Source organism: Ambystoma mexicanum, chromosome 11, assembly GCF_040938575.1.
Source record: "Ambystoma mexicanum isolate Mex_15411 chromosome 11, UKY_AmexF1_1, whole genome shotgun sequence".
Lineage (NCBI taxonomy): Eukaryota > Metazoa > Chordata > Amphibia > Caudata > Ambystomatidae > Ambystoma > Ambystoma mexicanum.
Window position 1 is genome coordinate 705021851 of NC_090934.1, and position 27713 is coordinate 705049563.

Consider the following 27713-nt stretch of genomic DNA (forward strand, 5'->3'; position numbering starts at 1 on the left):
AGTATCTTTTGCTTTTCAAAACGCCCTCATGTACACTGTCTGTTGCAAACAGGTTAAAAGATACTCCCCCTTTGCGTCCCTGACCTATGGTCCACCTTACTAGATCTACAATTACATACGCTGTCCCAAAACATTGCTTTTCCCTTCTACGTCCTTGCGTCTGAGACATTTTCTCCCTCTTTAACATTCTCCTGTCTTCTCCTAATTCCTTTTTCCGCTGGACACTAAGGCCTGGATAATACCCCAGGCACGAGAACAATATGTTAACCTTTCGACAAGACTACGTGCTCTGAGACCACTATAGTGAGGATGTGGTGGCACAATATGAAAGCCTTGTAACAGAACATAACATAATATCTGTGACAGGATGGCCATCTGGTAAAGGCAGGATAGCCCGAGACATTTTTCTTTTTATTACGTAAAATGATATGTGTAATGTTGTTCCTGAAAGGAAGTCTGCTAATTAGACCCCACTTTCATAAATCCTCCATGCCAAAATTATAGTACACATGTGCCTTTGCTGTAACCAGTTTCCTGACACCCACAGCACCAGCTCTGCAGTGGCACAGAGCAGGTTCAAAGGTCACATGTGCATTCCTGACAGCTTCTAGGGCACAAATTACCTGCCGGCAGAGAAGCTAAGACATGGGATAGCATATCTTCATCTCTTATATAAATTATATTAATTGTGTAATCTAGTCAGTGAGGTGGCCTGTACATCTGAAGAAATAAGCAATGCCTAGATTGAAATGGTGGCTACTACAATCACACAATTATGAAATCACATCAATTCCCACTTTGATATCAGCTCTGAAATCAGTGCTCAGTTATGTCAGGACCAATGTGTATTGTTGTCTGGCCTGACTTTCTCCATAGATGCTATGAGGAACAATCACCAAGTTGCTACCTTTTTGATTCTCCTGCAAGCAAGGTTCCCCCAGGGCCTAGCAACTTCACCCAAGACGTCTCCTGGGAACGTTTGCTTCAACGGCAGCACCAATATAAACCTACTCTCACACCAGGGTGCTGAACACTGGAGTCCGTTTGAATTCAGGAGGCATGAGAAGGGTATGGAGATAGATTAGCCAAAGAGGGAAGGTAGTCTGACAGAAAGATCCCAACATCTTGGATTCTGTTAGGGCTCACTTTCTCTTCCTGCCCCCTCCGCTTCCTTCAGGCAAGGTATTCTGGGTGTGATGTCATGAGGCAAAGCACACTTGTTACAACCAATCCCATGTGACATTTTACCTTTATAAGAAGAGGGGCATCCCCTAATTCTTTGATTACTCTTTAGAGTGACAAGGGAAAAAGAAGCATTCACGTTTGGGAGTGCAGTCCATTCCAATGTCTGCTGCCAAAGAGGTGAAGACAGAACGTATCCATGGAAGAGGAGAGCTCTGTTCCCTTACCATCCCCGGGGAACAGTTTGGGTGACTGCTGCTGAACCAAGGACTCACTGCTGGCTGCAATGAAACCAGGCTCCTGTTCTGAGGTGAAAGATCCCCTGTAGGTGCCAGCCAAGCTCCCTGGAGTGGAGTGCAGAGCAGGACTCTCCTTGTCTTGGAGCCCCTGGATTGGAACTTCCAGCAGCTCAAAAGCAGCTGGAATCCTGTTTGGCCGCCTTGAAATGTCGTTGAGCTAGATCAACCACATGTTCTGCCTTCAAAGAGCCAGAGGGCCTTGGTGCTGCTTTTGGCACTCTAAGAAAACTTTGAACTGCTTGCTGCATCTTGAGCCATCGAAGCAGACCAACTCGTCCCAACCTAATCCTGGGTTCAGCATCATGGGAGCAACTGACTTGAGTGCTGGATCGACTACCGGAAGACATCAAACCTGCCATCTTGAATGCTGATTCGAACCAGCAGAGCCATCGCCTACCCTACGATGATCGATGTCCCAAACCGATGGGAAGCCATCGTCCCGCCATCTCAAACACAGACTCAGCCCATTGGGCATCCACACCTATGAACCAACTTGATGCTGACCACCAGTAGGATCACACTGATCGATCATCTCAACAATTGCTCGACAGTGGCAAAAAGACCTATATGCACAGCTCAGCACTGTCAAGCTCAAAAAACAAAAATAAAGGTACTATGAATAGGCCCTGTAACCGTGGTCCACTTTGGGGACCATGGTGACTTTTAAGCCCCTTTATCTACCTTTTTCCTCCAAAACATAACCTTGAAGATTGCCATAGTTGCCAGTTGATTGCCTGAACACCCTTACTAATTTACCCAGGATGCCCTTTCACAAAACACAAAAGTGTGCATTCTCTGGGGCTCATATTGGTGTTCCCTGTAAAATGACATCAAACACCCGTTACGTTCCTGCCTCAACGTACACAGGTCCCCACCTCTTTATTTTGGTAATTTGCCTGGTGGAGTGCAAAAGGGAAGAGCAAAAAGGCAGTGTACACACTTGTACGTCGCCCTTTTGCATTCCGCTGTGCAAATTAAGTAAACACTGTTTGCCATGTATGAAAGGCATGCCGCGTTTACAATAGATTCCAGCGGAGTCCGCCTGCATTTTGCTAGTGCAAAAAGCTGTGAACTCCAAATGAATCCCCGGCATTTGCAGCAGCATGAAATCCATGCAGGCGAAAATGCTGGAGTACTGGTATGGCGAAGAGTAAGGGAGCGGCAGAAATGTAAGTTACTCTCTGCCCCTCCTCTTCTCTCCACCATGTAAATAAAGGAAAATGAACTGAACCGTAAACGAAATGCCCAAAAGCCACACGCAAGGCTTTGACACATTGTGTTTACAGTACGGCAAGCTCAAAATCAGCATTTTTATTGTTTACGTTAAAGTCTCTATTTTTATAGAACCTTGATTGGACATTCATTAATTTTGGAACCATTGTACTTACGTTTGGGTTGCTACTGTTATCAGCCCACAATTCTTCTCAAGATATAGCCTGCCCTCGGCATGCGCCACGAAAAGAGACAAAGGAGGTATATCTTTTGGTCTGTGCCTATTTCACCTTTATGACTGGGATCACTGCTGCTGGTTTAGTAGTAGTATGGGGCTGAATAGGAATTACAGCCACTTCTCATACCTGTACTCCTCCAGAGCAATAGTCATTTTGTCCTAAAATCCAACCCTGAAATCTCAAGAGCATTGAGTTTCACTTCTGTTGATTTGTTGAATGTTTCCAGATATGTAAGTGTTCTGTCCAGTTTACTTTCCACATTCACCTTCCCTGCATCTCTTTGAGGGAGGACAGAATAGTCTGCTTCCCTGATCTAAGCATCCTCTTCTGTCCAGAAGTAAGTTCACAGCTTGACACCATTGCCATAGTGGTGCTAGGGGAATAGGGGTAAAAAAAATCGTCTCAGCTTTAATGGGGCTCATGTGCTGATTGCCCCTCAGAGGCCGAGCAGGACAGGCATGGGACCCTTGATCTCCATATGACACTTGCATCCTGCCTTCATCACCTCCTTGGGGCCAACATGGCACAGGCCTTTGCAGCTTGCCTCAGCTTCCACTAATCTGCCCAGTTCTCCTTTACCTCTGTTACCACAGCCTAGCGGTTCCCAGGGTCTGCTCTGTGCATCACCGGAAGCCACAATCATTGACATGTTTCTTGGTTTAGCTCCACACTCAGTGTTTGTCCCTGGTTGGCACAAGAAACACTGCACTCATGCACTACAGTCTGCACACGTCTGCCATGTTGTGCCACCACATGGATGGGTATCCAGGCCACTGCTTTCTCACAACCTTTGTAAGAATCTCCTAATGAGAACTAACCTAACGTTTAGGGGGTGGCACCCCTTCCGTATCCTGCTTTCTACTGGCTAGGTTTTTCCTTTCCTGGGAGCCCACATTAGCCCCAAGAAAGGAACGTCTGTTGGAGCTTCAGCAAGACGTGACCGTCTCTGCAATTGGCTAGCTGCGATTTCAGGATAGTGCATTTTTAATGTTTTGCCTTATTCTCTTTGCTCTGATATTAGAGCATGCCTCAAGTCAGCATAGCAATGCACTGTGAGATATTTGTGGATATCTCAATGCTGGCCTATCTGGGTGTCCCTGAAATCAGGTTAGAGGTACATTGTGAGTGATCTGTGGATGTTTCCTTTCTGGGATCTGTGAGGGGTCAGAAATGTGAGGCGACAACTTTTGGATGATTTCTCAAAATATGCCATTTTATTAAATGATACATTTCATCAAACGCCTCACTATCCCTACCATGAGGAGGATGTCCCTGCCTGTCAACAACAAAAGGAAACACTCTAACAAATGATATCTGGCCCTCACACTTAAACATGAAATACACAGGAAAACATATGGCAATTCACAACAAACATCAACAATGGTATTTCTCATATAGTCCCAGTCTCTCTTTAGAACCTGGGTGAACTCCCCTTCCCCAGGTTTCAAGTTAAATTCAGTTTCAATGTTCAACATAAAGAAACAAGGAAATCCAGGTTTGCAACAAAGTTCCAACTCAGTACTTGACTCCTTCACTTTGTCAAAAGAAAATTCTCTTAAGTGTATATCTTTGTAAGGATGACTTCACAGCACCACTACTCCTACCTGGATAATTCTCCTACCAGGTTAACTTCAGTAAGCCGCTACCATGTGGGTGTACTCGACTGCCCCATAGTGTTCCACATTCAAGTGGGCTTCTGAAGTTTTAATTCTACTGACAACAAAATATTTATCACAGCTTCAACAGTCTGCAACTTTGTGACTTTGAACCACTTTTCAGAAAAGACAAGATCAACTTTAGTGCCCCTCAACACTTCCAAGTAAGCAAGGCACTCTTCTTCTGAACAATCACTTTGTCAAAAGGGCAACCTCTTTGCCGCTCTTGTCTTTCTGCCACAACAACAGCAAAAATTGCCCTTAAGGATGTAATTCTACCTTTCCTCCTTATGGCTTTAGTAATGTGAGTTATACCAATTTTTTGGGAACGTTTACATTCAGCAGGCTTGACCTTTCTACAACCAACCATGCATTTTCTTCTTTGCCTTCTGTCCACCGAAGCAGTTTAATGGTATGCCTGTTGTTAGTCTCTTTTGGCTGAAGACAAAGCTTGCATAACTCTTGGCTTGGGCAATGTTTGTACCCTTAAAACTCACAATTCAATGCTCAGTCACTTACCTTCAGGGCTACATCATCTTCAACAGCTTCATAATTAACTTGTCGGTTAACCTTTACCTCAGAGTTATTTTTAAGCACACGCAACCATCTCTTTCACAGGGTTTAAGATTCAATTAACGTGGTTCAAAGTGTTTTACTCTTACACGAGTGCTACGGAAGAAGTTTTCTCACACGCGAGTACTACTTCTGTAACTTTCCACTGTCTGACAATCAACGGTCGGTTTATTACTGCTTTCACTCTATGCAGGGGATTCTGTTTGGTTACAGTTGCCTGCCTTTATTTGCGCAAGAGTTCAGAACGCTGGGTAACACTCACTGGCTTTTGTCTTGCTCCCTTCACGTGTTGCAGGACTTGAACTGCTTATGGCTTCATTTAAGCACACACCCTTCCTCTGTGAAGGTGGCTTTATCCCCACCATGCAGTCACTGAGCTCCTCTTGCTCCTGAGACCCTCGGCTGTATGCCAACTTTCAGCCACGATCCCTGGCATGCTTCTTGCTGCACAATCTTTGCAATAAGGTTCACATGGGTAAAAACAGTCTTCCTTCACACCTTCCACTGTGCAACCTCTGCACTTCAGATTTAGAGGGAACAGGATCCTCTCAGGACAGGCAGCAGGAATCTGCTTGGTCAAAGTCACAGCGTCCCTTCTTTCCACCAACTTCTGCTTGGATTGCCAACAATGGGTTTCTGCTCTGCTGCTGCTGCAACTCTTCCAGCCACAGCTCCATCTAATGGCCTGCACCTGAGGGGCCTTTTAAGCCTCTCTACTTCCTTCAGGTGTGGGTCATTATGCTTAACAAGCTGAACAATCCTGCAACATTGCTCTTGGGCCCTCTTCCTCATCCCAGTACATAGGGGATTATAGTCCCAACCAACAGAATTAGTTTTTCTTATTTCTTCTATTTGGCAAAAAGCCATTAGAAGTGTGGGATTGAGGGGAAAGTTAAACAAGGGGATTTACCAGTATTTATTTATTTATTGGGTATCAGGAAGTATTTGCCTTCCCCTGGCCACATGAGAAGTATCCCAGGCCAGGTTTGTGGAGTGAATCAGTGAATCATTTCTGATTCATCACAGATCACATTGCATATTGCAGGTCAGGCAGTACTGTGAGAAATCTATGGATGTTTCAGCACAGGCTTACCTACACGCATCTACATTTGGGCTAGATGTGAAATCAAAGGGCTCTCCGGATGTCTCAGCAATGAGATACCAAGGCGCAAATGAAACCAGGTGGGGGTGCACTGTGACTGTTCCCTAGCTGTGTCAATCAAGGGATGCAAGTGTGTATTGCAGGTCAGTAAATAATTCTCTGGTTGTATCCGCATTGCGTTATCAGGCAGATCCCACATCACGCTAAATGTGCATTGTGAGAGCTTGCTGGATGGTTCACTACTTGGATACAAATACATACCTCTCTAATTCCTGAAGACTATTCACTTATTCCATCTCACTCTGCTTTATAATTCGCCCTTGCTTACCGTGCCGTCTATTTTCAAGCATGCCTCTACACTCCCTATTCTAAAAGAAACCACCTCTTGATTCTTCCCTGCCCTCTAGCTACCGTCCTATATCTCTTCTTCCTTTCCTATCCAAACTCTTCGATCGTGTTTTTTAAAACCAAGTGTCTGCTTACATACATTAGTCAGATCTTCTCCTTCTCTATCAGTCAGGTGTTCATTCTTTTCATTCAACAGAGACCGCTCTTCTCTCTGTCTGTAATTCTTTACTCTCTGCTTGTTACGCGAAAAAATCGTCTCTTCTTATTGTACTTGATTGGTCCGCAGCACACTGTTCATCACATTATCCTACTCCATTCTCCTTCCTATCTTGGCTTTCAGGGATTAGTACTTGAATGGTTTTGATCTTCCTTTACTAATCACACTCTGTCTCCTGGGCAGGATGATCTTCTATAGTTGTCCCTCTTTACTTTGGCGTTCCACCGGGCTCTGTTCACGTCCTTCCACTTTTCTCTTTATATACAACCCCACTTGCTTCTTCCATTTCTTCTTTTGATCTTTCTCGCAAAATGACTATTAAATATATATCTCATTCTCTTCTTTCTATGATACTATTCACTCTACTCTATCAGCTTGTCTCGCATCTTTTCAATCCTGGATGTCTGATCATTACCTATATCTCAATCCGTCCAAGACTGGAGTTCTTTTCTTCCCTGATCCCACTACCTCTCCATCACTAACTACTCTATCTACCTCTTTCCCTCCTTCCTCTCTTCCTATTTCTTCTACAGCTCGAAATCTTGGAGTAATTTTTTACTCCACTGTATCCCTCTCTTCTCATATCTCTTCTGTGGCTCGTTCCTGCCCTTATCATTCTTATAGCATCTGACATGCTTGTCCTTTTTTTTCCTTTCATTGTACTAAAATTCTTGTTTGCCTCTCTTATTTTCTCTCGACTATTTTATTACTCTACATTTTTGCTTGGCCTTCCTGCGTATCAATTATCCTCCCTCAGGTCCATCTACAATTTTTCCATTGGCCTTATTTTTGGTCTCCCGCATCGTGACTCTATATCTCCTGCTCTCCTATCCTTCTAATGATTTTCCTTTTAATCTCGATTATTGTTTCACTTCCTCTGTATTGTTTTTAAAAGTATTCAGGGAATGGCTCCTTCTTATCTCTCCTCCTTGATTTTCTTTTATTCACTTTCCTGCTGCTTCCATGCCCAGTCCTAATTTCTTCTCTCTCTCCCTCATCTCCCTTGTTCCCAATCCTGCTTTTGCTATTTTTCACTATTAACACCTACATTTGGAATAAGCTACCTTTTGATATCCAATCTTTTGCCTCCTTTTCTCTCTTTCGCACTTGTCTCACGACATATTTGCTCTCCACTTACATGTTTTCTCATTTGATGTGGTTCTGCACCTTTATTTAACAGTTTCTTTTTGTTACAGCCCTTTGGCTTATAGCTCTATATAAATCCAATACAAATACAAAAATACTGCAGATACTGCAGAGTTGTGGGACCTCTAAGGATATCTCAGTACTGGTTTATGAGTGATTACTGACGGTAAGAAGAGGGGTGTATTGCAAACATCTTTCATGTCTTGCTAATGTGAAAACAGGCCATGCCCAAAATCAGGCTAAGAGTGCGTTGCACAAGCTTGATGGCTGTTTCTAAACTGAGAGATAAAAAGGTGATAATTCAGGTCAGAAATAGCCTTTTTGTGCACAAGCTTTGTAGAGGTCTTAGTACTTTTCGTCCAGTTCTTGAAGCAAATTAGCATAGAGGTGCATTGTGAGAGCTATGTTGTTTTGGTAGTGGCATGTCGATACAAGAAAGACACAGAACCAAGAAAGGAAAACAGAAGCAGGAGGGAAACCCCAGCCCAAAAGAATGGAAACTACTCTGCAGAATTCACAACACCCAGAAACCCTGTGGGGATACCACTAAACGGACTAAGAAAAGAGTGAAAACGGAATGCACCCAACACTACCTCTCCACCTATGACTCCAACTCAATGGAAAACAAACAACTGACAAATAACCCACAAGCAAGAACCCAAACAAACCTGGACACCAACAGTACACCAACACCAAAAAATATCTCAAAACACGAAACATAGCAACTCGGAAAATATCTTCGGTAAGACCCCAATAAGAATCAGGGGCAAACTTGAATCCATAATCATCCACACCCCCTACATAGCCAAAGACTGGATAAAAGCCCTCATGTACAAACAAACAACCAACCACCACAAACCAGAATTAAGAAGCCATTCCAGCAAACCTAATTGAACTCCTCAACGAAGAGACAGAGCACCCAAACACAATCTCAGCAAACAGCCTCACCCAATAGAGAATCCCAAGAAAGGAAAACCCAACAAACACCACCCCGGCTGGGTCTCATGAAAGTATTGACAACAATTTACAAGGAAAAACGGACACACTGCACTGCAGCTTACTCAACGTAATATCCATGGCGAAACACAAAACAGAAATGTATTACCTCCTAAGCGAGGGTAGCACTGATTCGCACTTCTTCACAGAAACATGGCTATCAGACAACAACAAGACAATCGCCCATGAAGCTATACCACACACTTTCAAACTAATACACACTAACAGAGAAAAACGATTAGAGGGTGGACTCACAATGGTGCAAAAAGACCACATCTGTGCCACACCACTACCCTCAATGAACATAGAAAACTGAAAATCTCTCCTCATCAAGATCAAGCTCAACGACCAAGCCAACATAGTGTTCTACCCTATCATGATAACCTAATCGTCCTGGGAGCTTTCAACATCTGGTTTGAAAGAGAGGATGAAACCACAGCAAACACACTCAGCGACCTTCTGGAAACACTTCAGTTCAGGCAAATAGTGAATGGATCCACCCACAATGCTGGACACACCTTGGATGCAATATTCGGCAGAGACAGACTCTCTACCACTGCCCCACTGGTACCAATGATATGTAGTGATCACCACCTAATACCTTTATCAGTCAAACACCCTACCTGCATTCAGCTCAGAAATGCAGTACTGCATGCTACTAACAAAATAATCTGGAAAAGTCTTGACCTGGAATCCTTGACAGAACTGCTGGAATCAACTCAACCAAACATCGCCAAGGTAAACAGAAAGACCCCAGACTCAGCAGTAAAAAAACAGGATGCCTGGATCACTGAGGCCCTAGACCAATTAGCACCAGCAAAACCTTTCAAAGCCACTGAAAAAAGGTGGTTCTCAGAAGAACTGAGGGAACTCAGAAAAACAAACCCCAAACTACAAAAACTATGGAGAAACAGTTACAATCAATCTGACAAAATAAAATAAAATACGAGCGACAACTCAGAATATACAAATCAGCAGTCATTAAAGCAAAAAAAAAAAATCACTACGACACAATGATCCTATTGGTAACAAACTCACGAAAAGAACTATTCAAAATCATCAAAGAAATCAAAAACCCTACATCCTGCAACAAAGGCATCATTGTATCACAATCACTTTGTGACAACATCACCAACTACTTAAGAACAAAAATAGAAACAATACAACAGACCATTGAAGTAAGCCACGTAACTATAAACACAAGTACAACTACTGAACCACCAACAAACGGTGCACCACCAACTGCAGCAACACTCAACCGATTTGAACCCATAGATGAAGATGTTTTCTCCACACAAATAACTGACACAAACCTTGCTGCCTGGCCCGACTGGCTGCTCACGATGGGGAGCCGATGGGCCAAGTGCAGTGACCCAAAGAGCCACAGGGACAAGCAGGCTGCTCCCACACAATGGTGGGGATTTACAGTGGACCGCTGGAGATCAGGGAGAGATGGAAACCATGGAGCAGAGAGACACCCAGTCTGTATAAGGCATAGGCTGTAGTGGAGAAGTGACAGGGAGAGGCAAGGCACAACGCAATGCCAACAGCTCTCTCCAGGGAGAGTTGCCTGGTGGGAGGATGGAAACCCTGAAGAAGCTGGTTGGCCACAGAGACGCAGAGCGCAACCAGAGAGCTGAGTGAAACATGTCCAAGACCCCACACAAAGGGAAAGAGCCTAATATCTAGACCTTCCTTCCCGCTAGCAGAAAGGGTGGGAAAATGAGCGGCCATGTGGAGGCGGCTGTCGCAGAGGCAGAGGGCGACCTGGAGAACCGCAACAAGGGAAATGGCCCGCTCACCATTCAAATACTGCTCCATACACTGCTCTAACTGAAGGAGGATCTAAAAACCATGCTGTGCACGGAAATAGCCTTGCTTAAGTCTGAACTGTTGTCAGCAATCAATGAGATTAGGAGGGAGATAAATGCCCTGGATGTTATGCTCACCTGGTCTCTGCGGAGGCATTGGGGCATGGTTGCAGCCCTCCCGGGGTGAGGTCGCTCTGGTCTGACTTCGCCCTATGCACTTATGTGGTGACTGGTGGTAATAGGTGATGCTGCTCAGGACTGCTCCTGCGTGGAGAATAGGGGGTGTGAGTATGCCAGCTTGTGTGCCTGATCCCCTTCCAGACCCATTCTCCCAAACCGTGGTACCCGTGGGATGCGCTGTCCCTGGAAAGCTCACCTGTTGATTAGTTTTGGTGAGCACCCCGTCTGTAACGCTCACCTGATTCCCACGGAGGCGCAGGTCTGGCTTCGAGTGCTGATGCTTCTTCAATGGTGAAGCGCAGGACTCTGAAGATGGACAGGAAGGGCCCTCTACTCTGGCTTCTCCGGCTCGCAGGAATATTCCTCTGTGCGTGAAAAGGGAGTATTACCTACTGACTGAGTTATGCTCAAGCCTCCCACTCTCTTTCAATCCTCCACGATACCCTTTCACGATTCCCCGTGAAGTCTCACCTTAGGGCCAGGAAGGATGAGCTCTCCATCCTGCTTCAGATGCAGGGGCGCGTTGAAACCCAGTTACTTCACTGGATTGAGGATTGATGGGAGTTCAGGTAAGCTTGACTATTCAGGTAAGGCTCTGTAAAAGTTCTGTTGCAAGTTCAAAAGTCCAAGCTTAATAATAATGTTCATTGTCTTATTGCAGCAAGCGCTAATGCTTATGTCTTTTTTCCCCTTAGGGGCCGGGGTTCGGAATGCCGGAGATATGGCGCCGACCCGAAGTGAAACGTGCAGTTCCAGTTCCAGTAAATGGCAGGTTAGTTCTGGATGAGCGCTCGGGAACTGTCTTTGCATACGCTCATTCTATGACTTTGTCTTTTTTCTCCATAGGGGCCGGGGTCCGGAAAATGCCTGGAAGCGGCAAGACCCGAAATGAAATGGAAATGACCCAACAGGTAAGTCTTATTCCCTTCCTTCTCTCACCTCTTATTCTTGTCTTTTTCTCTAGGCTCTGGGAAGTGGCTGTGTATCCGGATGATCGCTGCTGAAGATGGAGGCACCCAGGAAAGGTGAGTGAAATGCAGCGCTGCAGCGATCGTAACGAAATGCTTTTAAAAATGATGTCTTCCTTTTCAGGATCGTCGGTGTGATGTCTCCGTGGTGCAGATTTAGCTGGTAAGGTCTCTTGTCTCCCTTTGCAGGTGACCCAGGATGCTGACAGGCGTGGCTGAAGTCCAGATGCAGGAGCTGACACAGTGAGCGTCCAGCTGCGAGGAGCAGAACAACGCGAAGCGTGAGTTGCTGATCGGGTGTGGTTTAAATAGCTTTGGCAGAAGTTCCAAGTGTGTATCCTTCCTCCGATCAGGTATGTATCCTTTCCCGACCACACCCGGGTGGAAAGTAGTCCCACGGGTAAAGTAGTTCCATTCAGGCCTCAAGAGGGCCTGGATGTGGCAGCATGGTCTGCATCAGGTAAGTGCACATTAAAACACTTGAACACATGTCTAGCTTTATGAGCCTGGCGCCTAAGGCGCCAGGACAGAGGTCCAACATGAGCCTGGCGCCTAAGGCGCCAGGACTGCGTCCAAAGGGCCCCAGCTTGGGCCCGCTGGCACTCCCCTGGGGGAAATGATGCCTGCCTCTGGGGTTGCTGGGTCGGACCTGGCTCCTTGGAGGTAGGCATCATGACACCGTCCTGCTGCTTCTGGCAGGGGCGCTTGTATGATCTGGACCGAGTTCCTTCACTGGTCCCTTGCACGTGGTAGTCCAGTCCTGCTGCGACTAAGCCACTATACCTCAGGTAAGTGTTCCTGTTTGCCTTTGTCTTTCCTCGACTGTTTTTGTTGTATTGTAAAGTTTGTTGTCTTGTATTACTGTCTGTTCCACTTTTGATGTTTGCTTTTTTGCTTTCTTCCCTTGCAGGTGATGTTGCCGGCCCGGCAGAAGCTGTGGACCTCGAGGCGACAGCCGGAGGGAATGAAGAATGAAGCTGCAGCAGTACAGTAGCTGATAAGTTGTTAACTAGGAGGCACGCAGTGTTCAAATGCGGCGCGGCCCTAGGACGGATGTTCTAAACTTATCTTTCTTCTTCTTCACAGGGTCCCAGTTCGTGGATGCGGAGTGCGATGCTGCAGCGTCGGGATCAAGATAACTGGATGTCAGGAGATGAGTCTGCAGATGAAGCGATGAAGCACCGGTTTCCTGGAGGTGAGTATGCAAGAGAATGCCTGGTTTCCAAAGGTAAGTAAACTGGTCCAAGCGGCAGTGAGCGTCACATTGCATGCAAGTGCACAGTAACGCAAAGCACTGGCCTTAAGGATGGAGGACCTTATATAGCTGAGCTTCTGAAGCCATGCCCGCCAGGTTCAGCCTACCTGCCACACCCGATGAGTCAGCACATGAAGACCAGGCCTAGGGAGCCACACCCGATGAGTCAGCACATGAGGATGTTCTCTGGAATAAGTTCTTATAAAATAAAAGCACTCCTGCACTGAAATAAAGTGTTGCTGCTCACATCTCTATATGAGCCTGGCGCCAAAGACGCCAGGACTGAGTCCAGCCAGGGCCCCTGTGTTTATAGGTCCCAAAAGGACATAAGTGAGTCAAGTGACCCATTGCCCCCATCACTAGATGGTGTGGTTTTTGTGTTCTGGGGCCTGCGGCCATGACACTGGATGAGTGGGTCAAACACACAGAAAGATCAGTCGCGGCCCTGATGGAAAATCTGCTGAGCGTGGAAAGAGCCAGCAGAAGCACCAAGGAGGCAGTGGAGGCGCTCCAGATGAAGTGCGAGGAACTGGAGAACAGGACAAGGAGAGACAACCTGCAGATAAGGTTCTTGAAATAGGGCACAGAAGTGGGGAACATAGAGGCATCTGCGATAGACATTGTGAAAAGCCTCCCAGGAAGAAGACAACAATCTGCTGATCAGGGTGGACAGAGCCCACAGAGTGATGTCCATGTGGCTGGGGGAGGATTGCCACCCCCAGAGATATTGTGGTCAAGCTCCATCCCTAGAAGACGAAATAAGCTATCCTAAGCAAAGAGGGAAAGGAAGGCCACATCGAGTTCATGGGCAGCAAATACACATTTTTTTTAAGGACCTGGCTCTCAGGCAACCCTGATCAGACGGTGACAGGAGGGCCATCAGGTACAAAAGGACCTACTCATTGAGCCTGCAGTTTAAAAGGAGTGACCAAGTAGTTTAAAATGCAGCCGCTGGAAGCGGGTGCCAAATTCCTAAATGTTTGGGTTCAGCAGGTAGACCCCCACGGAGGGGCCCGAAAGAAACTTGAGAGCATGGGGAGAAAGACCACACCGGGAGATGGCAAACAAAGAGGCAGAGAAAAAACAGCAAACCGTGAGGCGGGTGCCAGCCAAATGGAAATGTTAACATGAAGATTAATCTGGGATAATGTGCTCTGGCTGAGACAATGGGTGGATGATGAGCATATAAATGGACTGGGGTTACAGGGGACCATATGGGGGAAGGTGCTGAGGACTACTCATTGCAGGCATATTGCGCAATCAACAAGGTTGGGTCGGGCTAACTAGCACCAGAGGGGCTACCATCTAATCATAAGGTAGGCTGGAAGGGGAAAATGTTTTTGGGGTTGCTGGGAAGTTGTTATTGTAATTGTAATTGTTTATTTATACAGCGCTTATACACAGGTGGAGTGCTTCAAAGTGCTTCAAAGCGGTAAGGGAACAAGGGAATACAGTAATCATTCTTAGGCCTTGAAATTTCTGAGTGATCTATACAGAAAACTAGCATACTACGCCTGATAGCATTTCTCCTAGTGCAAGTGCATGAGTGTTACAGTTTCGACAAAGCTAGAGAGGGGGGACAGATAAAGGTGCGGGGGTCGGGACAGGACAAACAAACGTACTAGTCCTAGTACATTTAGTTAATGCATGAGGTCAGGCGGAGGTGCGAGGAAGAGGGGGTGGGGGCGACAAACATGTCCAGTCCAACAGGGCCCAGGGTTAAGTGCAAAGAGTTTGCCTCGCTCATAGAGCGTAGGCAGAAAGTGCAGTTGTACTGAACATAGTGCAGTGGCCCTGAGGCAAGTGCAAAGACTGGCGGGGGGCCTGGGACCTGTAAGGCTTTGGAGGTGAACCAGGCAACCAGTCCGCAAAAACTGAGTGGAGTTAGGGAGGAGAAGGAGGAAGGATGGTGGGGGAAAAGGTACAGAGGTTAGCAGGGTAGAGGGAGAGAGAAGGAGGAAGAGAAGAGGAAGGTCTTGAGGAGTTTCTAGAACTTAAGGTGCTCCGGCTCAAGACAGAGAGAGGCAGCGATGCTGTTCCAGAGGGAGGCACCTGCAGAGGATAAAGATCTACCCTCAAATCTCTGTTTGTGAAAGCGGCTCACTGCATAGAGTTGGAGGAGGATGAGCGGAGGACTCTAGAGGGAGAGTAATTAGGAAGAGAGCGTTGTAGATAGTGCCAGCTACGGCCATAGAAAGCCTTGTTACTAAGCTTTCTGTTAATATGCAGTGTACACATTCATTTACGTATGGGCTTGATGTTCTGAGAAGGTACAAGGAGACACAGAATTCACAAGGGTTCATGGTAAGGGGGCAAAACACAGCAGGAGCTACATGGCATGCAACGGGGTCTAGGGCACATTAAGAACACTACATGAAACAGGGAATGAGAGATAAGCTATGCCTGCTAAACATGAGGGTTCCATCAACACCCCCCAACAAAGTGTGTATGCTGAGCTAAGAAAAAGGAATAGTAAAGTAGTGGTGCTTCAGGAGACCCATTTGAGGAAGCAAGACTAGGGCAGACTATGTTCCCCAGTTCCACGCTTCTGCCGCGACCAAGAAGGATGGGGTAGCATCGCTGTTCCACAAGAGCGTCCCCATCAAGATGCAGAAGACCTGGGTGATTGGGGAGGGCCACTACATGATTGTGCAGGGTACACTAGCCATGAGGGAGCAGTCAATAGCGTCCTTCGACACCCCTAACTCAGCTAAAGAAGCCTTAATGCTAACATTCTTTAAAAAGGTGGCGGGGGAGAGCAGAGGGGACATTCTTCTAATGGGTGACATGAACCTGGTTCTGAATAGGAGCCAAGATAGTTTGGCAAAAAAACAAATACATAGCAGGGGGCACTGCTATGCATAACCTTACTCAGGCACTTGGCAATTTGGGCTTGATGGATGTTTGGAGGGAGCTACACCCTCAGTCAAAGACTATACACACTACTCACATGTCCACAGATCCTTCTGAGGATCGATTACATATACATGTCTTCCACAGTGCTCCTGTCAGTCATTCAAACAGACATTGAACCCATTACCCTATCTGATCATAGCCTGGTTGAGGTATTGCTATGAAGCCTGGGCATCCCACAGAGGAGGGGTACATGGCGGTTGCCTGTGGGAATACTGAATGACCCGGTAAGTGTCTAGGAAGTGAAAGATTTGGTAAGGGAATACTGTGATGAATCCAGTGGAGTCATCACTGATTCCCCCGGCAGTGACCTCCTCCCATGTGGCAAGGGGACGGCAGACGCGATCTGATCCTGACCCTGGGGGCGAATATATCAGGGAGGATCACATGGGAGGAAACAGCTGTCTGCGGCACGTGGTGTCTCCATCAGACAAGACGCTGTATTCTCCCCTTCGTCCTGAAGAAGACCCTATACTACCCAAGTTATTGATGGCTTGTTGTTATCCCACAATCCCACCTTATTGACAAAATTCCATTTATACCTCAAACATTCACAACACACATATAACATCTCTTGTTTCTGATGTTTCTCTATATAAAACATTTGAACAACATCATTTTAGAAATCCAATAGCATGTAAAGGCTTCAGCTCCTATAAAGCTACAAGTAATGAGATGAAGAAGAGGAGGGAGGGGTTAATGCAGACTAATCAAAGCCAGAAATCTAATGCGCAGACTAGTTGTTTGGCTGAACCTAAAGTGTGCAGGACATTTAAAAATGGCATCCACACTCAACGAAGGAGCAGTACGGGAGAGAACCATGCAGGAGAAAGCTGACAGACGGGCATATCCATGGGGCGACTCACAAATGCGAGTGACACATACTGGTGTGGTGTGAAGGAAGGAGAGGTGCAGTAGGCACACCTGAAGGACCACAAAAGCACTGGGAGCCAAAGTGGAGCTTCTGAAGCATGCTGTCGTGCTAGGAAGCAGCATCTTTTGGTCGAAGCCACAGAAGGAAGCCAGCGAGTGAACTCGGAGCTGCAGGAAACACTGGAGATACACCTGCATCATGTAAGGAGCTGACCCCGCTGCAAACTGCCGGTGATTCTGCCCAGAATCATTGGGATCCCTGGAGCATACCAACACGCATGCACTCAAGTGAATGAATTATGTGAGACTGCTACTATGGACAATGCACAAAAGTGGTTCAAACACAGACAAAACCCAATGTTAAATCAATGAAGAATACTTGAATACCGACAAGATAAAGTGCAGCAACAAAACTTTAAACCTATGCATGAGATGCCAATGTGGAGGAAACCTGGAACAAGTATTATATTAAGTAAACATATTGAACATAACAAAGTTGATGTGGCTGTGGCATAGTGAAAAGGATAGTGAAACCAATAAGATGTCCTGGCAAAAGGAAGACACCAGGCAGTTGACATTTAGGGAATGATACCTGTCAGGGAAGTATACCAGGAGATCTGTAAAACCCTAAACAAGGATTCCTGGCAGAGGAGTATACCACACAATCCACCAAAGGTGCACTAAGACTTTAACAATGTGGTAAGATACCTGACAAGGGAGAATACCGGGGGATCTAAAAAGTCCATAAAAGAAGTCTTGGCAGCCAAATGTACCAGGCATTTGAAACTGTATAAGAACTTTTGGGAAGATACCTGGCAGGGGAGTATACTAGGAGTTCTGAAGAGCCCATAAGAGGATTACTGGCAGAGGAGTAACCAAGAGATCCATCAACGGTGTACAGGAAAATGAGACTGTGTTGCAAGATACTTGGCAGGGAAATATACCAGGGAATATGAGAAGCACATGAAATAAGTCGGTAGGTAGATACACCAGGCACTTGGAGTTCTACAAATACTTTTAATTAAATACTGTGGCAAGATACCTGGAAGGGGAGTATACCAGGAGATCGGAATAGCTCACAAGAGGATTCCTTGTAAAGGAGTAAACCAGGCAATCCGTCAAAGTACAAGAGAAGTTAAAGAAAGCTTACTGTGAAATGTATTATATGCACAAGAACTTTGTGAATCCAGTACACATAACTAGTATAAAGAATCAGAGTAACTATTGGATAAAGAAACACTTTTGTCATACCAAGAAACTGCTGTTCAAAAGAAACACTTTTGCCATCCTACCTAAACATTCAGGGGAAGGGAACCATCCAAACACTTTTTGTTGGAGTTATCTTTATATTTCCTTGCACCCTTAGTTGTTTATTTCTGGTGTGAGGGTCAGATTAGAATGTTTTGGACACAAGAACAGTTTCTAAGTTTCTAACAACTTGACACAGACTAATCTTTAGTTTTAGTTTCCTAGGATAGGGTTAGAAAGACGTTTATCAAACCCATTTCTGTTTAATAAAATGTCTGACAATGAGAACATTACAACTTGTCTGCCTCTCATTTCTGTCCCTTCACAATACCTAACCTTCAATGGTCTGGGGGACATGTCCTTAAGCACACACTGGGAGGCACCAAAGGCCGTAGCAGGGGGGAAACTGATAGCAATGGCCGCAACCCTGAAGAAATTGCTTACACAGACAGAGGAACAACTGGCAGGGGAATTAAGGCAAAGCAATAAAGAAAAGCATACAGGGAGTTAGCAGGGATCCGAAATCACCTTCATGTGCTGAGAGTGCAAAACGCGAATCAAGCTATTTTACACTCCCAACAACGTTTCTACAAATTTGGGTACAAACCGGGGAGGAAATTGGCCAATCAACTGAGGGCGAGAGCAGCTAAAGCTAAAGCATTTATCCAAAGTATGAGAAGGCGAATGAGAGGGGGGACAGACAAACGCATTCAGAAAGACTACTTAATGGGGAAACAATCTCCCCAGGTTATTTGACAAAGTGGGAAAGCCTTGATGCCCCAATAGGTCGACAGGAAGTCTTCGCAGCTATAAAGACGCTTAAACCCCTTAAAGCTCCGGGCCCAGATGGCCTGACAGCCCCCTTCTACCAAACGCTGAGCATGGCGTTTTTGTGACCGCGTGCCAGATTATTCAATGACATCAGAGAGGGATGAGATCTACTTCCATCAATGCACAAGGCACAAGGCACACATAATATTGATCCACAAAGCAGGAAAGGACCCTAGAAACTGTACATTCTATAGGCCCCTTGCCCTATTGTACCTGGACACAAACATATTTACAAAGATCCTGTCAAAAGGTTGGAGCTTCTTATCCACACACTCATCGACCCAGACTAGTCGTGTTTCGTTGTGGGTAGGGGAACGCAGTCAACAAAGCAAATACCTCCCTAGTCCACTCGCTCCTACTGACGCTGGGTGAAGAGAAAGCATTTGACAGAGTGGACTGCGACTTTTTAAAACTCACATTATCAAATTATGGACTAGGTCAAGGGATGGCCAACATGATCCTGGCCAACTACAAATGTCCGACAGCGAGAATGCACCAAGGGTCCCAACTGTCGTCCCTGCTATTCCCCATAGTGGTGGAACCTCTGGCAGCTCGCATAAGGACCAACCCTAACATCTCAGGGATGACATTTTGGAAGTCAGAACCATAAAGTAATCCTCTTTGCAGATGATGAAATAGTTAGCTTGACCAACCCTTATAACCCTCTGACCAACTTGGAGAGAGACCTCAAAGCCTTCAGCGAAGTGTCCGGATTTTACATAAATGATACTAACTCAGAAATTCTAAATATTAATATCCCGCTACCTGAGTGAGAACTATCGAGAGGTAGCTTCCCCTAGACCTGGGTAGAAAAGGGACTACCTGGGAGTCAAAATCACAGCCAATCCGAAGCGACTGCGCAACACTAGCTGATTCTTTGGTCCAAAATATACCTGTTCCAGGCGCTACCGATACCACAAGCAAAAAAGAGAATAAAAATATGGAACAGACTTCTGAAGTTTGTTTGGGATGGTGGCACACCAAGGGAAAACAGGAACACAATGACACCTCTGCACCTGATCCGTAGGTCTCTGGCTCCAGTGCTCCACCTAAGACAGGAACCAGGAGCCAGGCAAAGCTTCCTGGTTCTTAACATGCACAAACGAGACGGAGAGCGACCCCTGCCGCTCAGTTTGCACATCTGTAATGCTGAGTGAGCATTTATAAATTATGTGTGGGCCTTACCCCCTCAGGCCCTCCGCTGTCTATGCCACTGCCCCCACCCATGGTAACCAGATCGTAGTCCGTGGAGGAAGAAGAAAGAAAAACATGGCAAAAATAAATGTATGTCAATGCACGTTGTGGGCGGCTTGAGGGTGTCTTTTCCCCAAATCTGTTCTTGTTGTGGACTGTCAGGGATTGTAAATGGTCAAATATGCTACTCCACTACATAGATTGCGTTGCCCTAGATGGCGAAATGAGATTGTGAACTTTGTTAGGAGTGAGTGTTTCCTCCAGTTTGGCAAGCTGCAAGGCAGGTTCAACTTGCAAAAATACAGGTGTGTCAACTCTCCTGATTTTATCATGAGCAGCTCACTCTTTTTCAGTATCTGCTTGCTTAGTTCTGAAGAAGGATTCGTCCAATCAGCCCACACTTCTAGTTACTGTTCTGCTACATCTGCGCCTCCTTTGACTGTTTGCTCACATAAAGCATCAATAGGGGTTTGGAGGACCTCATTTACATATTGCTGTTTGCACATTGGGGCCTTATATGCTTATACTTTGCTTTCCTTCAGAAAAAGTAAGTCCTGGTCCCCATACTGGTTTTATGATTTTATAAACAGGTATAGTGGCAATGCGGAAAGAATAAGATTGCGGTAAAAAAAAAGAGATGAACTTTGACTCTCCTTTTGAAACAAATTAAGCCGTGTTTTATTGTGCTAAAAAATAAGTAATCAGTGCTTTGGGGTTGACAGCAATCTTTAGTTGACACATCTCTTGTATGAACGGTTCATCGAGTCCTGCTTTGAAGATACAGACGGTGCATTAGCGTTTGGCATTCACGTGATAACATAGGTATGGACACGAGGGAAAAGGGGGCAGGAACGTCACCTTGCTCTTCTAGAGATGGTTCCTTGGTTCGGTTCCGGACTTATACCATAAAAGAGACAGTAGCGTTCATGTTGCTGCTGGAGATGAAAGACCATTTTGCCAAATAACCGCACTGTTGATAATGCAGTGATTAAAACAAAACAGCCCAATGAACGGGGTCTAATACAATTAGAGCTTGTGGGTGGCGGGGTAGCCTCACCTTGGGGTGCCAAGAGAGCAGCTTGCCCATGTGTACTCGCCCATGGCCCAGAGTGCATACATAACAAATGGAATCCTGGCATTCAGGCCTTTTCCCCCCAGTTACAACCTGCACTCCAAGATTGCTGATTGGCTAGGAAGCTGGAAACAGTGAAAAGAGCACAAGGTAAACATGGAATGGGGAAATCTACTGAAGTGCTAGAGCCCACACAAAGGGCTTTATTGTGTGGTAGTTGACTACCACCAAAGTTAGTTATCCGAGCCAAAGGTGAGGTCCCCCTTCTAGGCTGAAGGTCACCTAGCACACAACAGACCCCAATAGTAAGGGTTCGAACTCTAGTATAGCTTATGCAGGAGATAGAGGATTCCTGTGGCAGAGCTTGCCCTAGGCTCCTTGCCCAGTAGTCAATGTGTACACATCCAAAGGGGAAGCTTTGAATGCAGTCTTTACATGCTTGATGAATGGCAAGAGCTGGAAACAGTGAGAAGAACAAAGAGGAAGCATGGAATAAAGGCTGCTATTGGTGGTTATCACCAGCATTCTATACTTTGTCTAAGGAGAAGTAAATATGCTCTTATTAAATTATATAGACCCGCTTATACAGGAAATACATTCAGCACAATTAAATACAAAAAATACAGAGGGGGAAGGGACGGCCGAACCTACTATGCCTTGTGAGTATTCAGAACATGCAAGTGCAGGAAGGAAGGGGGCAGTGGAGTAGGTGCTATGGTGTCAGTGCTCGAGTTGAGCCACAGATGACGTGCACGGTATGGTAAGTGATATGCGGCCAGGAGCCGCGTAGGGTGGAAAGTGCGAATCTCTAGTGTGGAGGGTGTGCCGAGGCAAGTGCTGAAGGACGACAGATGCTGGGGAGATTGGGTGTGAATGGTCAGAGGCCCCACAGGATGCATAAGGGTCCAAGACACCAATCACAGTAACTGTGGGATTAGTAGAGGAAGGAAGAAGGGAAGGAGGAGGAGAAGAGGAGAGTCCTGAGGTGCTTTCAGAACTTCAGATGGTCCTGCTCAAGACGCAGAGAGAGGGGGAGGCTGTTCTAGAGGAGGGATATTATGTAGAGATGGAAACATGCATAAGCTTTTAAAGTCTCATAGACATCTTCTTCAGATGGTGCTCACTCAATAAAATAAGCAACCAAGAAAAACAGAGCTGGACATATCTTTTACATAGAAATAACATAACTATGTAAAAGTTATGTTCAGCTGTAATTTTCTTCATGCTTATTTTCTCGTGTGAGCATTATATGACTCTCAGCATAACATTTTCAGTTAGATCAATAACATTTATCAAAACCTGTATTTTATTTGACGAGAAAAAAAATGTCAGAAGGGCATAAATGGTGGATGAAACTGATGCCTAAATAATAGGATGGTTAGTGTTCTCTACTTCCTGGGTGAGAACTCTCTACTTCCTGGGTGCAATGCCCACTTCGCTTTTAGTATTTAAATCAACATGGGCATGCTGTGGCCTGTTGATCATTTTTAAATCTGCCTGGGCAATTTGTGGGTAATTGGCTGCAGATACACATGGACAAATATATTGATAGTATAAAGATCTGCTTTGTTGGCCATGGGGAGTTGGCTGCAGTAACACTTCACACTGCTGGTAGGCTTGGAATGTGACATTTTGAACAATCTTCAGGCTTTACTTCTTCGTTCAGACCACAAATTGTTGGATGAGAATATTTTATTACCATGTCAAGGGTTATCTTGGTGATTGGGTTGGCAGTCTCAGAATTAGTATTCAAGAACTTACCTATGGTACCATATATAAACACTGCAAGCATTTAAGCCTACATATCGGCCAGGATTGCCAGAGCATGCTCTCAAGCACCTCATGCACCTAACATCTCTCACCTATAATTCTTCCAAAACTGCCCTGGAATTTCAATGCGTCATCACTTCTCCCAAAGGCAGAGCCAGAAGACTGGGACGAGGAAGAGTCCAACTACCCCAGTAGAGATTGATCATGTCAGTATTGGAACGAAGAAGTGCAGAACAATGAGGAACGCTCCACTGAACCAAAGTAAGTGTTCCCATCCATGTGGACACTGATCAGGGGCTCAAACAGGTGTTCGACCCTCCCCGGAGGAACCCAGAGGGAAGTCACCCCTGGAGGAGCAGAGAACGTAAGAGCTGGACAGCATAACAATTTGAAGTCGGCGTCTGGGATGCTTACCGAGCCGCTAAGAAGCTCACTTACCATTTGCAGAGGATGGGCAGACTGAAAGGCCATGGGAGCCAATCTCCAGAAGGCGGAGACAGCGGAACGTCCCGGTCTGAGGCAGACATGCTGCTGGCAGTAGAGTAGAGATCCCTAAAAGCGAATGAAGCCTGCAGGAGCCCAACGGAAGACGCAAGAAAGCTGCACACTACCCAGAGAGCGTAAGCAAGACCATGACAAGTACCAGGGTTGCTAGGACACTTGGTGGGGCTTTGGAACAGTTCAAAAGACATGGAAGTCGGATTTGGGACCCGCACCCAATTGCGAAGAGCATCACAAATCCTCTTCTTCAGCACAGTACCTGCCAGAGGGGTAAGCCAGGATGAGCTGAACAGTCAGAAAGAGAAGTACAGGACCGGGACCCACACCTGATTGGGAGGAGCATCAAAAATCCTCTTCTTTGGCACAGTACCTGGCAGAGGTGTGATCCAGGATTGCCAGAACAGCCAGAAAAAGAAGTATGGGTCTGGGCCCCATACCCAATTGAGACAAGCTTCACAAATCCTCTTATTCGGTACAGTAACTGGCAGAGGTGTGAGCCAGGATTGTTAGAGCAGTCAGAAGGAGAAATACGGGCGTGGGACCTGCACCCAATCCGGAAAAGCATCACAAATCCTGTTCTTTGGTGCAGCACCTGGCAGGAAAGTGAACCAGGTCTGCCAAAAGAAAGCAGCACAATCCTATGAGTTTGGGACCCACACAAACAAACCAGTAAAACAAGGTGAAAGGAAGCCAGGGCAAGGGAGTCAGTCCCCCCTGGAATTGTGAACTTTGGTAAAGAGCCTGAGAAGGGCCCAAGGAAGGGAGCCATTCCCCCATCCTTCTTGAACTGCCATAAAGAGCCTAAGAAGGGTCTGGGGAAGGGAGTCATTCCCCCAGCGTTCGTGAACCGTGGAACTGTGGTAAAGAACCTGAGAAGAGCCAGAGTAAAGGGAGACATTCCACCTCCTACTGTGAAAGCTAGAAAATCCAGAAAGATCAGGGGAAGGAGACCATACCCCCTGATATTGTGTAACACAAATCAAAGCGGAGGAAGGGCTCGGGAAAGGAGTCATTCCACTGCCACTGTGAAAGTATTGAGAGTACAAATACATGGAGAAGGGAGGCATTCTCCAAGAACCCAATAGTGAGGAAAACTATGGCTAATGTTTTAGTTGGACCTTTTGAGTTTGAACAGAGAACTTTACAGAACCTCAAGCTGGAACGTTGTGTTGCATCCTGGAAAGGAACTGAGAGCTGGATAAGAGAATCATTCTCTGAGGCACAGTTCGCACCTGGCAACTGGATCTATAATCCATTGTCCAGAAGAAGGGAGTCATTCTTGTGCACCACGAAGACCCAGCATCTCTGTAGTTTACTTAGTAGTGTAAAGGATAAAAGTAGGCATTATTACACACATCGGTGGACTCTCTCATTTACTAGGACATTCTGACAGATTCCTTAGTTCCTTATTTGAGGCAAGGAAAACCCTCTTAAAGGTAGAGAGGGATAGGATTACTCTTTATTTTTGAACAAATACATGTTTATGCAACAAGCATGCCACCTGCGTGTCAGTCTCCTTCTGCACCCTTACAGCGTATATTAACACAACACATACTTTTCAGTGATGCACCGTTCTAGTAGATAGTCCTTATATGGTTGACTAACAGACATCAAACTGATACATCCACACTGATATAAAGCATTTCCATTGTCAACATGTTTATTTCAGATTAATCCATAAAACAATAAAAGTAAATACAGTAAAAACATCATAAGAATTGCAATTGCTGACATACAGTGAAAAGTTCATGATTCTCATCTTATATAAATCCCTCTATAGAATGCATGTGTCATCAATAAAGTGCACATGCAAAATAAAAATAGGACCATTATCAAAAATCATTGTTGCTGTTGTATGGCCGTCACGCTGGTCGGTTTTTCTTATTTTAGTTCACGCAAGTGAAAATAAAAAAAAGTATTTCTAAGGAGCCAAGCACGATCAATATATTTAGAGAATGCAAATACTTTCAATTCATCTGCAGAACATTAAGACAAAGTTAGTGCTTCAGATAGATTTCTTATATTTTATCAAAACTGGTTTTAAATAACGTTTCCTGTATTCCACATAGTGGGGACAAAGGAACAGAAAGTGCTCTATGCTTTCTTTCTCAGCAAAACAAGCAGAGCAACGGCCAGATTCAAAAATATACCAATGATATAATTGGGAATTAAAATGTAATGTACCAAATCTATGTCTTGCATAGAGTGATCTTGCAAATGGCTGGCGGATTGTAAGTATCCATGTATCTTTCCATCCCAAAAGCCGGTTTACAATGCTGATACTCACGTGCTTGTGCTGTGGATGTAAAATAACTTGTGAAATATAACTTTGATTTTCTCAAAAATTCTTCCTGGACGAGTTTTAGCCAGATGGGGGTGCTAAGTGGGGTGTGTTACGACTCAAGATTAGAGGCTCTAGAGATGCTGCATCTAGGTTGGAGTGGAAGGTGACAAGAGGTGGGATATGGGGTCGAGAATCACTTAAGCACTATGGGGAGTTTCACACTAATGACAGAACTTCTGGGGAATGGGACGTGCAAAAAAGAGAAGAGAAATACTACATTCACGCCGCAGATGGGGAGTGCAAATAGCATTCCTACAGGACACACACTACAAATAGCATTCCTACAGGCCACACACTTGTCCAAAACAGAACTCGATAGAGTCAAGGATAATTGGGGTGGAATAGTAAATGGTATGCATTCCTCCAGCTACGGCAGTGGGGTTTTGACATGGATAGCTAATAGGATCTCCTTGCAAATAGTCAAGGTTATCCAGGACACAGAGAGGAGGATGCTCACCCTGGAGGGAACCCTGGATGGGAGGGAGGTAAGCTTAATGAACATGTGCGCTCCTAATATTGATAATGTCACATATTTTCTGGGGGTGGAGCGACTATTGGGTGGATATGCTCACAGGACAATGGTATGGTGAGGAGATTTCAATTGCCCACTACACCTCGATATGGACAGTTCAAACCCTGTGTAATGCACAAATCACTGGCAATAATGTCTCTAAGACAAAGCATGTCCAACCTTGAGTTGATAGATCTCTAGCGGGAGCAGAATGGTAATGGAGAGGATATTCCTTCTATTCTCATCCTCACGATTCATATTTATGTGTAGATTTCTTCCTAGTGAGCAGGGGTCAGTTTGCTAACTACAGTAAGGCGACTTCTTTGGGGAAAAAACTATGGGGCCATACCCCGCTGATGGCCACGATGTCCTGGGGCCGAAAGCTAGTGGCGATTCCCACCTAGAAACTTAGAGCGGAATCACTGGGGGATGACATTTACAGGGAAGGAATAAACCAGGCCATATTACACTACTTCAGATTTAATGAGGGATTGGTGGAGGATTGTGGGGTGGTCTGAGATGCGTTCAAAGCATTGCTTGGCCATCTCCTACGGAATAAGGTCTGAGCTATAGATGAGCTTGCGAGACTCGGAGGGCCGAATAATGCAATTGGAAGGAGAATTGGACAAAGGGTTCGCCTGCAGAGCAGACCTACTCTGGGAGCGTTCGATAAGGGCCTGAGCGCAGGAGCGAGTAGGGGATCACAACTACAATGGGTACGTCAAAAGGGTTCACAGGGAGGGGGACATAGCAGGCCGGCTACTGGCCTGGCTTCTCCGGAAGGAGGAACTGAAGGGCCCTATAACCCAAATTATTACAGATGACAGGGATGTAGTCACAGCACAAGAGGACATTAACAGGGTTTTTTATGAGTATTATACCACCTTATATACAAGCGGAGGTCCTAACATTGAGGACATGATGGAGGTGTTGGATCAAGCCCGCCCACTGAAGCTGTTGGTGACTGTCATAGATGGGCTGGAAGGGCCAGTGACGGAGGGGGAGTGTTACGCTCACCTGACTCCCACGGAGGCGCTGGCCTGGTTCGTGCTGCTGTGACCTCTTCTAAGGTGATGCGCAGGGTTCGGACTGGACCGGGCCCCCAAATCTGGCTTGTCTGGCTCACAGAAGTATCCTTCTGTAGGTGAAAATAGGGGATTAACTGTCTGCGGGGTAATGCAATCGGCCTCCCACTTTCCCCTCTCACCCTCCTTGAAACCCTTCTGTGATTTCTCGTAGCGTCTCACCTTAGGGAGTGGAAGGACGAGCTCTC